Source organism: Dasypus novemcinctus, chromosome 10 (assembly GCF_030445035.2).
Source record: "Dasypus novemcinctus isolate mDasNov1 chromosome 10, mDasNov1.1.hap2, whole genome shotgun sequence".
Lineage (NCBI taxonomy): Eukaryota > Metazoa > Chordata > Mammalia > Cingulata > Dasypodidae > Dasypus > Dasypus novemcinctus.
In genome coordinates this window covers 91,960,776-91,976,297 of record NC_080682.1, presented here as the reverse complement: position 1 = coordinate 91,976,297, position 15,522 = coordinate 91,960,776, and the positions used below count along the sequence as shown (strand labels likewise).

Genomic DNA, 15,522 nt, shown 5'->3' with positions numbered 1-15,522 from the left:
CCCTAATAACAATACATCCTCTCAAAGCTAGGAGATGGGGTAGATATGCACTATATTGGACAATATAAAGACTCAAAATAAAATGAATGAAATACTTGTAAAAAAAATTGTATACAGATTCCAATAGAGTCAACAATATTCTAAGAGTTACTGTTAAAGACTACAGTTTAAATTTATGAATTATGTATTATTGTGCTCAATATTACACTCTCACCTACAAGCAGGAAAATAGGACTTCTAAAGTTAAAGCCCTTGATAAGCTAGCAATTGTTCTTGAAAAGTTCTCAGGACTCCCTCCCAAATCTGCTTGGTTCTGACCCTGTAAATGACAGGATAGATGGCTGGAGGAACAACCACTACAGATTGGCCAACAAGATGTGAATATATTGAGGGATGTTGTAGCCAAATGGTGTGTCAAGAAAGAGAAAAATGCTGGTGTGAAAAGAGCTAAGATAACACCAATATGAGAGCCACAGGAGTTGAGAGCTTTGCGTCTGGTCTTCCAAGAAGGCAGGAGGAAGACAGCCTCCTAGAGGATCCTGACATAGCAGAGAGTAATAAGGAGCACATCCAATAATAAGAGAGAAATGTTGCTAAGGCGGGCGATGCCCATGTGCTCATAGTAAGTATGAGGGATGATGTGGTGCCCACAGAAGGGCAGCCTCAGGAGGAGAAACACCAGTGCAACTACCATGTACAGACTCCGCAGAACAGCAACACCTGCAATAAAGCTGATGATTTTGTTGGTAAGAATCACAGTGTACTAGAGGGGATACAAATGGCAATGTAGCAGTCAAAGGCCATGGCTACCAACACAATGCTCTCCATTACTGTAAAAAAGTGGATGAAGAATATCTGGGAAAGGCAGCCCCCAAAGGATATATGCCTGAGATTGAACCAGAAGATGCCCAGCATTTTGGGGATAGTGGCTCTGGATAGGGCCAGGTCAATGGAGTCCAGCATGGCCAGGAAGTAGTACATGGGCTCATGGAGACTGTACTCAGTCTGGATCACAAACAGGACAGCAGCATTGCCCAGGAGTGCAACAAGATACACACAGAAAAAGGGGAATCCAATCCAGATGTGCACAGCTTCCAGTCCTGGGATATCCACCAAGAGGAATGAAGAAGGGTGGAACTGAGTGTCATTAAGCATAGGCATTCTTTTACCACCACAAGTTGATGTGCATATCAGAGGCAGTTACTTACTTCCCATTAGTGATTTTTGCTCCACTTCTCCCTTTGTCCAGATTCCTGGTAAAAAGCATAAGTATATTTTAATATTCTTTTTCTTCCATTTAGAAAGAAGTTAAATATTCTGTTCACACTCTGATGACCTCCTCTGAGCATCAAACAGCACCTTGAATAGAATCAGTCCCACTCTTCAGCTGCATTCCCTACTAACAAAGTTAGGACAACAAGAAAGGAAGAGAAAAGAATATCTCCCTGCCAGGAGGAATTTCATAATCAGGAGTATAATCAGATACAAGGGGAAAATTAAGTTCTATACACTGCGTATCTGGTATGTTTATATGAAGTTTGCTTAATGTAAATGGTGAATTCTCTGGTAGTTTTTATCTCGCTCATTTCTCCCCTACTAGGGAAGTAGAAAGCTATAAATTTCAAATGTAAATATCTGTGTTTTTGTTTATTGAGTGTGCATTTTTACAAGTGTTTGTGAATATAAATAGGGTCTGATTTTGAGAGAAAACAACCAATCTATGCTTGTTCGTATACATGGAAAATTCTTAATTTTAATAGCTCATTAAATAAATAAATAAGAAGAGGCAGGTCAGTAAGTAATTTTAATGTGATATTCAGGAAATATACAACTCAATTACAATAATAAGTGGTTTCATAAGAAAAATAATTGTATAAACCATATTTGGAAAATGGCTAGAGACAAGGAGAGGGAGATCTTTGGCAAAGTGTATTTTGACACTAGGATGAAAAATTGGTTAAGGGTTTATTTTGATTTAGATGAGTCTATTATTACATGAGTACATAATAACACAATCTTTAGAGAAACTAAGCTGTCCAGACATGGAACAGCTTCAGAGGATGGACTTATTCTGGGTGCAGAAGAGATGTCAAATATCATAGGCAAAAACATATATGGAAAAGGAAAAGGCAGAAGAACTTTGATTACCTTACAATTTATTTGCTACCCAAGCATCTCTCTATTCCAGATATTAGTGTTTTTATGATTGTCTTCCTTTTTGTCACCCAGAAATAAGAATAGTGAGGGGATTTTGCATTTTAGCACCTATCTTGATTATATGAAAAACCTGAACTTAGAGTAAATTAAGAATTTAATGAAATCACAATTGGAGATGATTAGTAGCAGTCAGGGTTTTGGATAAAACTAGTCTACAGAAAATGTGAGTGACAGCTATGCATGTAATTTAATTAAATTTTTAATTAAATTTTAAAATTTTAGAATATTGGAGTTAGTGACACCAATCAGAGATAAACACATGTGAATATAAGCATTCCTAGTTTAAATCCATAATAAAATAAGTTCATGGCAAAGAACTAAGCCTATTTGAAGCCTATGAAGAATAGGAGAAATGAGAGATAATTTGTAAAATTCTTTCAAGAAGGAGAATAATATGTAAACTTACATTACTGAACCCATGGTGTAAATATAAAATTCTCAGTACTTTAATGAAAAAATGAGAAGGAAAAAATTCTTTCCACTTTCTAATGCAGAGAATACATGAGGGACATAGAGGGGCACTCTGCACAATTCATCCTGCCAAATAATTAAGAGATTCTCTATTTGTCTGCCTTGTTTAGGCACCTGAAATACATATTTAAATAATTCCTGACACATACTCTCAAGAATACCACCATCAGTGAGAGAAACAAAATTGAAATTTGTTGAAATTTGGAAACAGCATTGCCAGTGCTATGGTAAAAGCATGTTGGAGGTATAAAGGAGGGTCAAGATAAATTCCATGTAGGACGTTAGGCTTACACTAAGACTAAAAGAGTAATTCTTCACAAAAAGATTTTTAAATAATTTATTTTGTATGGAGATAAGAACAAAAACAAATTGTTCTGGCAGGTACATAAAATTCAGGAGAATGTTGAAAATCTAAGAGTCCAATGTGTCAGTCACTCCTAGAAGCTATGTAAAGCAAAACCTCAGAAAAACAAAATATGACTGCATCCCCCTAAAATCAACTTATCCCACTAATCCCTATGATTTTCTTAGTGAGTTTTCAAAACTGGTCCTACCTTCTTCTCTAAGACATCATTTACAGGTCTCTAAACATTGCTTAGAGAAAATTTCTAGTTCCACAAATGTATAGTGATATTATTTCAAGATATTCATATATCAGATTGGGTTCTAACTCCTTATTTTACCACCTAACTATCAGGTAATACTTATAATCAGAAGCTATTTTCTCACATGACATAGACTTACTCTATTATACCATCTCCCCACAACACATATCCCATATAATGTTAATCATGAGAGAAGTGAAAAGAGTGATAAGTATACCTTCCTTTTTTAATCTAATTTTCATTCAATCTATAATTTCCCCTTTTAATCATACTCAAATATATAATTCAATGCTGTTAATTACATTGACAATATCATGCTGCTCTTATCATTCATTACCAAAATTTTCCATCAACCAAAATAAAAACACTATACAATTTAAGTATCAAGTCCCATTCTCTACTCCTATCCTGACCCCTGTAAACTCTATTCTAGTTTTTGACCCTATGAATTTGCTTATTCTAATTATTGCATATTAGAGAGATATACAATATTTGCCCTTTTGTTTCTGGCTTATTTCACTTAACATGATTCTGTCAAAGTTCATCCAGGTGGTTGCATATATCAAAACTTCCTTCCTTTTAACAGCTGAATAATATTCCATTGCATGTATATACCGTATTTTTTTCTCTATTTTTTAAAATGTTACATTAAAATAATATGAGGTCCCCATATGCTCCCCACCACCCTCACCACACTCCTCCCACATCAACAACCTCTTCCATCATCGTGGGACATTCATTGCATTTGGTGAATACATTTTGAAGCATTGCTGCACCACATGGAAAATGGTTTACATTATAGTTTACACTCTCCCCCAGTCCACCCAGTGGGTCATGGCAGGACATACAATGTCCAGCATCTGCCCCTGCATCACCACCTACCCAAGACAACTCCAAGTCCTGAAAATGCCCCCACATCATATCTCTTCTTCCTTCTCCCTACCCTCAGCAGCTACCGTGGCTAATTTCCCCATATTCTAGTCACATCACTACCCAATCTCCCTGGCTCGTGGTCATCCTGCTTTCACACGAACTCATTTTCTTTCTCAGATGTTGCATCATCCTAACCCTGAGTCCAATTTTCAGAAAAAAAAAACTGTTCATCATATTCATGATTTCTGATCCACTTATTTCTACTTTTATCTTTCAATAATATATTAAATGATTATTTTTGTTATACCATGTAATACTTTAGAAAGTAGGGAAAGTTAGCCATTGCCCACTTTCTGTTCACATTTAGGCACATATATACAAGCTCAGGAACAATTGGTAAACATACACAGGATATATTGATGCATTTCCTTCCTCATCAACTTCACAGTCCCGTTAGTTTTATGTGTGAAACTTTGGATGAACATCAATATTAAGATATGGAAGAAAACATGAGTAGCCTTGAGAGGTTTTGTGGATAAGTGTGCTTTCTATCTCCATCCTCTCTTTATACTTTGACTTGTCCTCCATCTCTGCACACTAACTTGACATCAGCCCATCCCTCATCTCTTCTATTTTTCATTTTCACCTGGCTCTTTTTGGAGACTCATAGCCATATAAACTCATTTGTCCTTTCCATTTCCCCATTTGATTCAGGTCAAAAAGCATTTTTAACTCCCGGTATTATATGTAGATTAAGATACTCTTATTCAAGGTCATTTTCTAGTTACATCATCAGCTGGACCTTGGTAGTAATCCCTTGGCACCAGGGAGGCTCATCCCCAGGAGTCATGTCCCACACTGGGGGGAAGGCAACACATTTACATGCTGAGTTTGGCTTCAAGACTGGCCACATTTGAGCAACACGGAGGCCCTCAAGAGGTAACTCTTAGGCACCCTGCAGCTCTAGACCTTGTTCTTATTTCAGGTGCACAGGCTCACAAGCATAGTCTTTAGTATCAAGGGCTCATTTTTGGACCATCCTTCTTTTTTGGTCTTTGCTTTTGTACTTGGGGGATTGTTGCTTTTCCTTTAGGGACTGTGAGAAAGCTCCCCTGCCTAGGAACTCAGCACTCCCTCAGTTGTTGTTTTTAATTGTAACCACTATGAAAATATCCAAACAGTTTTATGTACCCTGGATATATGCCCTGTAGAACTCCCTGACAACTATGTGTCCCCTGTCAATAACATCCCACACCGGTATTCCCTTTCTGCCATTGTTGAACCTCTCTGTGGTCCAAAACTTCTTCAAAAGTGAAGCCCAATATATTGCCAGGTTCCATTAATAGTAAAATGGAATATAGCGATGAGTTTAAAGGTTAGAAATAGAATACATATTAATTTAGAAAAATTAAGTTAATGTAAATAATTTTTTCTAATTATTAAGCTTATCTTCATAAAAGTTTTAGATCACAGTAATTCATATATACAATATACAGTACTCTCACATATCCAACATAAAACCCTTTTCCCTTCCACAGCAACAATCTTTTACTGTACTATATTGTACTATATTTACTGAAACTGATGTACAGATATTGAGACAATAGCTTTCAAACAAGGTAACATTTGGGTTTACATTGTGGTTTATATTTTAGACTATACAATTTTCTAAATTTTTAGTTATCTTATGTTTTACATTATGATTTACATTTTAGCCTATAGGCCCTTATACATTTTTGGTGTAATTTAACGTGTCCTGTATCCATCCTTGCATAATCTTGTGGAATACTTCTATTGTCCACACAGTTACATTGATTCCATCTATTCCATACCTCTTTCCCTCTCTCCTCAAGGTCCACAGTGACAAACTTCATTGCTTGAAGGGCCATGTTCAGAGCTACTTGCAACAGTGTTGAGGGCTTGACATGCTCAACTGTCTGTTATGAAGAAGAACCTTGCAAATTGCCTTAAATGAACGACTTTCATTCATGAAAACACCAATAGGAGAGTGAAAAGGCAAGTTCTATAGTGGGAGGACATATTTGCAATACACACCTTTGACAAAAATCTTTAATACAGAATATATACATATATATTTATGCACACATAATGCTCTAAATTTTCAAAGACAATAGAAAAATTATAAGTGTGGAAGAAGCTTTTCATTAATAAGACTATCCAAATGAAAATAGACACTGGAAACCGAGTGTGACTTCTTTATTTTTCAGGGAAATGAAAATTAAAACCAAATGAAATATTACTATATACACACATAAAGAAGAACTGTTTTAATTAAATACACTCATAATACAAAGCTTTGGGGAGGTTATAAAACAATCACAACCTTCAAACACTGCTTGTTGATGGCAGTGTGAATTAAATTAACCAACTTGGAAAACTATTTGTCTTATCTATCAAATTTGAACTAATGTGTAGTGTATGACCTATGATTTACACTATTAGGAACCTACTCAACTAGAAGTGCAAATGTGGGTGCATCTAATAATCTGCAAAGAAAGATATTATTCATATTATTTCAAATGGTGTACACATGAGCTATTTATTGCTGCATAAAAATCATGCCCATACTTAGCAACTTAAAGCAGCCAACATCTACAACAAAAAAGTTTCTGTGAATCGATAATCTGGGTCTGGATGCCTTGGGTACCTCTGGCTCAGGTTCTCTCATTATGCTTCAAACAAGGTGCTTACTGGGACTGCAGTCATCTCAAGACTCATCTATGAGCATGTGCTTGCAAGCTCAATCACATGGTCAATGAAAGGCCTCAGATTCTCACTGTCTTTTGAACAGAAATATATAATTTCTGTGCTTAATGGTCCTCTCCACGAAGCAGCTCACTATTAGCTTCCCACAGAGTAAGAAAGAGAGAGAAAGAGAGGATACTGAAAACAAAAGCCTTAGTATTTTTGTAACCTTAATTTGGAAGTGACGTTCCATCAACCTGGCCTCATTCAGCTTTCTAGAAGGAAATCACTAAATCCAGTCCATACTCAAAGGGAGGGCTTTACACAAGGGAATCAATACCAAGAAGCAGGGATCACTGTGAGTCATCTTAGAGGCTGGGTCTGGCATACCAAAAATAGAAACAACCCAAATGTCAACCTAGACTACATAAATAAATTGTGGCATATTCACACCACAGAATACCACACAACAGGGAAATAAGCAAACTACCACTACAAGAAAAAATAGGGATGAATCATTCAAATATACCACAGGATATCAATATTTATGGAAGAGTATGGTAAAGTACTTAGGAATAGTGTCATGATATCTGTAAGTTACCTTAGAATGACATATGTAAATGCTATGTGTGAGAAAATATTAACAAATTTTGAGTGTGGATCTATGTCATTTCTCTGCCTTATTTTTTCAGCATATATATGTATGACAAATTTCATTATGAAAAGATTCTAAAGGAAAAGGTACTGTCAAAAGTTATGCATTTAAAATATATATAGCATGAGAAAGATGAGAAAAATGCAGCACAGCAGTAGATGTGTTCTAAAACAATAGAATTCAAGGTAACAATTATTAAGAAAGAGAGAAAAGGATAGATGAGAGCCAAAAATATTGATCTATCTCAATATTTCAAAATGTATGAACTATTTTTCATACATGAAACTTCATACATGAAATGTATGAAACTTCAAAATGTATGAAACAAAAAGTAGTGGAAATTTTTTTTAATTGATATTTCCAAGTTCATGCTGGGATGCCTTAACCCACTTCTCATAGAAACATACTCTTCATCCATGCAAAGAGTAACTTAAGCAAAGAGAATGTGCACTAGAAAAATTCATCATTGGATAACAAAAACTTTTAAAATAGTTGTAGAATATTTTTAAGTAATTATTTCATAATCCACCCCACACACGTAGACACACAACAAATAACAAACAAAAACAAATATATGTCAAAAGCACAGGCAATGAAAGAAAAATTGGATAAATAGGACCTCCTCAAATTTAAATGCCTTGTGCTTCAAAGGACTTGTTCTTCAAAGAACTTTGTCAAGAAGGTGAAAATGCAGCCCACTCAATGCGAGAAAATATTTGAAAAACGCATATCTGATATAGGCTTGATTTCCACATTCTACAAAGAGATCATAAAACTCAATGATAAAAAGGCAAGCAAATCCAATTTAAAAAAGGGCAAACAACCCCTCAGTTAGAGGTGGAGTGGGCATCACCATCCCAGAATCCTCAGGTTTGGAGAATGAACTATGGACTAGGGTGGACTTGCTGGTAATCTACTTTATTAGTGAGCCAAAGGGTGCGATGCAAAATACCAGAAATTGTTTGGTTTTTATAAATGCTACTTATTTTGGCATAGGAGCTTACAGATACCAGGCCATAAAGCATAAGTTACTTCCCTCACCAAAGTCTATTTTCACATGTTGGAGCAAGATGGCTGCCGACATATGTGAGGGTTCAGTCTTCCTGGGTTCTTCAGGGCTCAGCTCCTCTGTTTTCTCTATAAGGTCAGCTGTAGACTATGAAGCTCTCTAGGCTTTGCCTCTCTCCACAAGGTCAGCTGAAGACTATCAGGTGAATGACTCTGTCTCTCTCCCTGGGGCTCCAGCTTCAGCATCAAACTCCAACATCAAAAGTCCAGCATTAAAATCCCTCAACTCTGTCCTTTGCCATGCCTTTTATCTGTGAGTCCCCACCTACCAAGGGGTGGGGACTCAACGTCCTAAAGTTGTGGCCCATTCAAAGCCCTAATCATAACTTAATCATGCCCAGGCACAGATCAGATTAAAAACATAATCCAATACCTATTTTTGGAATTGATAACCATATCAAACTGCTACATCTATGAAAGATTTATTGTGATTCTAGTAATGGAAGAATTTATATCATTCATGTGGAAGCAGTCATCACTGGAGATCCTGAAGTCAGGAGAGGGAAAACAGATGTAATGTAGAGGCATTTTTGGGATTTGGGAATTGACCTGAATGACAATGCAATGACAGATACAGGTCATTATATATCTTGCCGCAACCTATGTAATTGTGTGGTGCAGAGTGTAAACTACAGTATAATCTATAATAAATGCTTAGTGGCAATGTTCCAAATGTCTCATCAATTGCAATGAATGTACCACATTAATGAAGAATGTTGTTAATGTGGGAAAATGTTGGAGGTGTGGGGAGCAGGGAAATGGGAATTCCCTATAATTTTTCTGTAACATTTATGTAATCTAAATACCTTTTTAAAAAAAATTTTAGAATTTTTGAAAATCCAATGGAGAAACACCCCTGTAATGGAAGGAATAATATATTACTAAAGTAATGTACATGAGCCTAATGACTGAAGGTTTAGTGATGCATAGAAATCAACATAATTTGTATGAAATTTTGAGGTAAATTAAATATTTTTGAACATGAAAAATGGGCAAAAGACTTAAATAGACATTTTTTCAAAAATGAAATACAAATATTTGAGAAGCACTATTAAAAAAATGTTCAGTATTATTAGTTATTAAGGAAATGCAAATCAAAACTACAACGAGATACCATCTCATAGAATGGCCATTATTAAAAAAAAAAACAACAAAAAAAAACAAGTGCTGGAGTGGATGTGAAGACATAGGAACATTCCTGAAGTGTTTTTTTGTTTTAATAGATTTTTTTAAAATTTTTTAAAGATACATAGATCATACAAAATGTTACATTAAAAAATATAAGAGGATCCCATACACCCCCACTCCCCACCCTACCCCCACTCCTCCCACATCATTAAATTCTTTCATCAGTGTGGCACATTCAATGCATTTGATGAATACATTTTGGAGCACTGTTACACAGCATGGATTATAGTTTACATAGTAGTTTACACTATTCCCCAGTGCAAGGGCAAAGACCAGTGAAGAAGGATGGTCCAATAATGGGCCCTTGATACTGATGACTATGCTTAGGAACATTCCTTCAGTTTTTATGGAAATGATGCAGCTTATCTGAAATAAATTTTGGCGGTTCCTCAGTAAGCTAAATATAGAACCATCATAGGATCCAGCATTCACTCTTCTTATAATATATCAAGAAGAACTGAAAACAGGGACATGAATAGACACTTGCATACCAATGTTCATTTTGAAATTAAAGTCACAATTGCCAAAAGATGGAAACAACCCAAGTATCTCTCAAACAATGAATGGATAAGCAAGATGGAAACAACCCAAGTGTCCATCAATGAATGAATGGATAATGAGTGAAATAAGCTACACACAAAAGGATAAATATTGTATGGTCTTACTAATATGAACTAAATAGGAAGAATAGACCCATGGTGTTAGAATCTAGAATACAGTATACTAGGAGATAGGATACAGACTAAGAAGGGGTACTTTTGATTGATGTATGTAAGATTGTCAATTATTTAGACATAAATGTGTGGAAATGGATAGAATGGTGGTAACATATTATACTGAGAATAACTAATGGCAGTTTATAAATGGGATTGTGGCTGAAAAGGGAAGCCTAGGGATGTAAATATCAATTAAGGAGAGCTAGAGAATAATCTAGGGACTAAATGACAGTGAACCAGCGGTGGATGAGGATTGTGGTTACAAGTACAAATACTAGAATGTTCTCCTATGAACTAGAACAAATGTACATCACTATTACAAGGTGGTAAGAATAAGGTGATGCAAGGGAAAATATAATTAACATAAACTTTGGACTATAGTTGACAGCAGTACTGTAACATTCATGCATCAGTATCAAAGAAGGTACTACACCAACGTTAATGATCAACAATAGGGGGATATGAGAGTTTTTTCTTTTGTCATAGGTCAAGAGTTTACTGAGGCAATGACTGCACAACGCTGTGAAAAAACGACAGTTACTTTGTGTACACTTTGGATTGATGGAACAAGACATGGGATTATGTAATATATTGAAACTTGTGATGGGTAATGGTGGTTAACAGTAAAAATAAGAGAGCATTCTTTCATGAACTGTAACAAATGTACAATACTGATACATGGACTTAATAATAGGGGGTGTATGGAAAAATATGCCAAATGAAAGCTATGGACCATAATTATTAGTTATTTCCTGATGATATTCTTTCATTATCTGTATCAGATGGTAGAGGGGTGATGTATGGGAATTCTGCACATTATGCATGACTGTTATGGTGGCCCCTGAGTGCTCTACTAAAAAAATATTTTTAATAGATACTACTTAAACTGGATCCACACCCACAGAAAAAGACTAACTTTAAGAACATGCTTTTCTGGGGTACATGTAGTTTCAATCTCCTACTGGGAGATAGTTCAATCTTCTCAATTTTGCACACAATGGTATCCATCCTTCGACCAACGTCAAAACCTAAATATTAACCTAGCATTACTAATTGTTCTCTCAAAATGAAAAAGTCCTTGAACCTATACCTCTCTCTGTGCTATTACTCAGCTTAGAATGTCAAGCCCCAGTCCCCTCTCCTGCACACTACACAACCACTATTTGCATGTTTAATAATCTTTTCTCATCATTTCATTAGAGAAGTCATACCTTCAAGATGTTCTCCTCAGCAATCCCCAAATGAACCCAGTGTATCATACCAAACCAGACACATTATTGCATCCTTACATTTATCACTCCGTATTAATATGCATATAACTGCTACGATGGTTAAGTTCATATGTCAACTTTGCTAGGTTATGGTGTTCAGTTGTTTGGTTAAGTGAGGACTGGCCTAATTGTTACAGTAAGAAAATTTCATGGATTTAAATCATCAGTAAAACTGATTGTATCTATGGATGATTATATCTACAATCAACTAAGGAGACTGTTTTCAACAATGAAAGAAGACTCATCCAATTAGTTGAAGGCATTAAAAGGAGAAATGATAATTTCAGCTGTCAGAAGGAACAATGTCCATCTGTAGAGCTTCTCCTCTGGAATTCATGAAAAACTCATGTGAGTTCTCAGGTTGCAGCCTGCCCTACAGAATTAACACTTCACCATCACCACAGTCACATAGCCAGTTCATATATACATCCTGTCAATCATGCTTCCCTGGAGAACCCTAATAAACACAACTCTTAAAACGAATTAAAATATTTGCAAGAGGGAAAAGAAAGAATCTTACCCATCACATGTTAAAAAATACTTACTCAAAACCTGACATGGAAGTTGTATTCTATCCATGCTGATCAATTTCATGTCTAGATGACTTTGCTCCTTGAGTAAAACACATGCAAACATACAAAAAATACTCAGAACACATACACATACATTAAATGTTGTTTCAAGAACTACATATTCAGTGACAAAATATTTTATTTCTGTTCTCTGCCATAAAAGAAAATGTTCAATTTGGAGGGAATAATTTGGTACAAATTACTACTTCCTACTAAGAGTAGAATTAAAATAATAACATAAACTGCCTAACATCAATATATCCTCTCAAAATTAGGAGTAGTGGGGTTAGATGTACACTTTATGGGAGTATCTGAAAACTCAAACAATAATGAACGAAAATATTTGCAAAAATAGATTTCATACAGATTCAAATAAAGTAAACAATATTCTCAGAATTACTTTAAACACAAAAGTTTAAATTTATGGATTACGTATTATTGAGCTCAATATTACACTCTCATCTACAAGCAAGAAAATAGGAATTCTAAGGTAAAGCCCTTGACTAGCTAGTTATTGTTCTTGAAAAAAGTCATCAGGACTCACTCCCCAATCTGCTTGGTTCTGACACCATAAATGAAAGGGTGGAGAGCTGGAGGAACAACCACATATAGATTGGCCAACAAGATGTGGATATATTGAGGGATATAGTGGACAAAAGAGTGTGTCAAGAAAGAAAAATTGTCATGGCCGATGGGGTTAACTACCAGGTCAGATGGCCCCTCTTTGGAACTGGTGTTTATGTGTGACGAATCTGGACTCAGATGGGATCTCTCTTCATAAGACTTTCATGCTAATGTGCTGGAGGTGTAGTTAGTGTCGGGGTTTAAGATATATTTAGGGGATTTGAATCTCTGGACTGACAATGTGATAGCCAGGTCCTGAGCCTCAACAGACTTCTGCACCTACAATCTGACTTATTGGGCTCACCACACTCAGCTAAGATGGAGTTGAAGGACAACCACCACACCATGGAGCCTAGAGTGATTACAACTGAAAGTGGGAGGATTGTATCCAGCATCCAGGTGGAATCTGAGCCTCCTCTTGACATAGAGGTGCAATGGACACAACCAATCCAATGTCCACATAGAAAAGGTGGCATTGGATTGAGAAAAGTGGACATGATGGCTGATGGGTATGGGGAAAGGCAGGAAGAGATGAGAGGTGGAGGGGTCTTTGGGACATGGAGCTGCCCTGGATGGTGCTTCAGGGGCAATCACCGGACATTGTAAATCCTCACAGGGCCCACTGGATGGAATGGGGGAGAGTGTGGGCCATGGTGTGAACCGTTGACCATGGGGTGCGGGGGTGCCCAGAGATATACTTGCCAAATGCAATAGCTGTGTCATGATGATGGGAGGGAGTGTTGCTGAGGGGGGGGAGAGGTGGGGTGGGGGAGGTAGGGTTCAATGGGACCTCATATATATATTTTTTTAATGTAATATTATTACAAAGTAAATAAAATAAAATATAAAAAAAAAAAAGAAAGAAAAAAACGCTGGTGAGAAAAAAGCTAAGATAACAGCAATGTGGGAGACACAGATATTGAGACTTTGTGTCTGGCCTCCCAAAAGGGCTGACAGAAGACAGCATAGAGGATCCTGACATAGAAGAGAGTAATAAGGAGCACATCAAAAAAATAAAATAGACATATCCCCAAGGCCAAACATAATGTTGACTTTGATGCTGGCACAGGCCAGGCAGGCGATGCCGATATGCTCACAGTAGGTATGAGGGATGACATGGTGCCCACAGAATGGCAGCCTCAGGAAGAGAAATGCCAGTGGAACAATCATGCTCAGACTCCGCAGGACAGCAGCACCTGTGATGAGGCTGATGATTTTGTTGGTGAGGATCACAGTGTACCAGAGGGGGATACAAATGGCAATGTAGTGGTCAAAGGCGATGGCTACCAACACAATGCTCTCCATTACTGTAAAGAAGTGGATGAAGAACATCTGGGAAAGGCAGCCCCCAAAGGATATATGCCTGAGATTGAACCAGAAGATGCCCAGCATTTTGGGGATGGTGGCTGTGGACAGGCCCAGGTCAATGGAGACCAGCATGGCCAGGAAGTAGTACATGGGCTCATGGAGACTGTGCTCAGTCTGGATCACAAACAGGACAGCAGCATTGCCCAGGAGTGCAACAAGATACACACAGAAAAAGGGGAATCCAATCCAGATGTGCACAGCTTCCAGTCCTGGGATACCCACCAGGAGGAATCAAGAAGGGTGGAACTGAGTGCCATTAAGCATAGGCATTCTTCTACCACATTTAGTTGATGTGCATACCAGAGACAGTTACTGACTTCCCATTAGTGATTTTTGCTCCACTTCTCCCTTTATCCAGATTCCTGGTAAAAAGCATAAGAACATTTTAATATTCTTTTTTTCCCATTTAGATAGAAGGTAAAATGTTCTGTTCACACTCTGATGGCCTCCTCTAAGCATCAAACAGTACCTTGAATAGAATCAGTCTCACTCTTTAGCTGCATTACCTACTTACAAAGTTAGGGCAACAAGAAAGGAAGGGAAAAGAATATCTCCCTGCCAGGAGGAATTTCATAATCAGAAATACAATGGGAAAATTAAGTTCTATACATTGTGTATCTGGTAAGTTTGCATGAATTTTGCTTAATGTAAATGGTGAATTCTCTGGTAGTTTTTATCTCACTCATTTCTCTCCTACTAGGGAACTAGAGAGCTATAAATTTCATATTTATATACCTGTGTGTTTTTGTTTATTGAGTGTGCATTTTTACATGCATTTGTGAATATAAATAGAGTCTGATTTTGAGAGAAAACAACCACTCTTTGCTTTTTCATATACATGAAAAGAGTCTGCCACTTATAAATTCTCAATTTTAATAGCTCATTAAATAAATTAATTAAATAAGAAGAGACATGCCAGTAAGTAATTTCATTGGGATCATCAGGAAATATACAACTCATTAACATCACAAATGGTTTTGCAAGAAAAATAATTGTATTAATCATATTTGGAAAATGGCTACAAAAAAGGAGAGGCAGATCCTTGGCAAAGGGTATTTTGTCATTAGGATGGAAAATTGGTTGAGGGATTATTTTGATTTAGATAAGCCTATTATTTGGTGAGTAAATAATAACATAACCATTAAAGAAATTGTCCAGGCATGGAACAACTTGTGAGGATGGGCTTAT

The 15,522-nt window shown here is 36.7% G+C and overlaps 2 pseudogenes; both read right to left on the bottom strand.

Annotated features, from left to right (window-relative positions):
* Nucleotides 1-243: 243 nt before the first annotated feature.
* On the bottom strand, nucleotides 244-1,161 carry LOC131280220 (olfactory receptor 52E8-like; annotated as a pseudogene).
* Nucleotides 1,162-12,849: 11,688 nt separating this feature from the next.
* LOC101412703 (olfactory receptor 52E8-like) lies at nucleotides 12,850-14,604 on the bottom strand (annotated as a pseudogene).
* Between the last annotated feature and the right edge of the window lie 918 nt (nucleotides 14,605-15,522).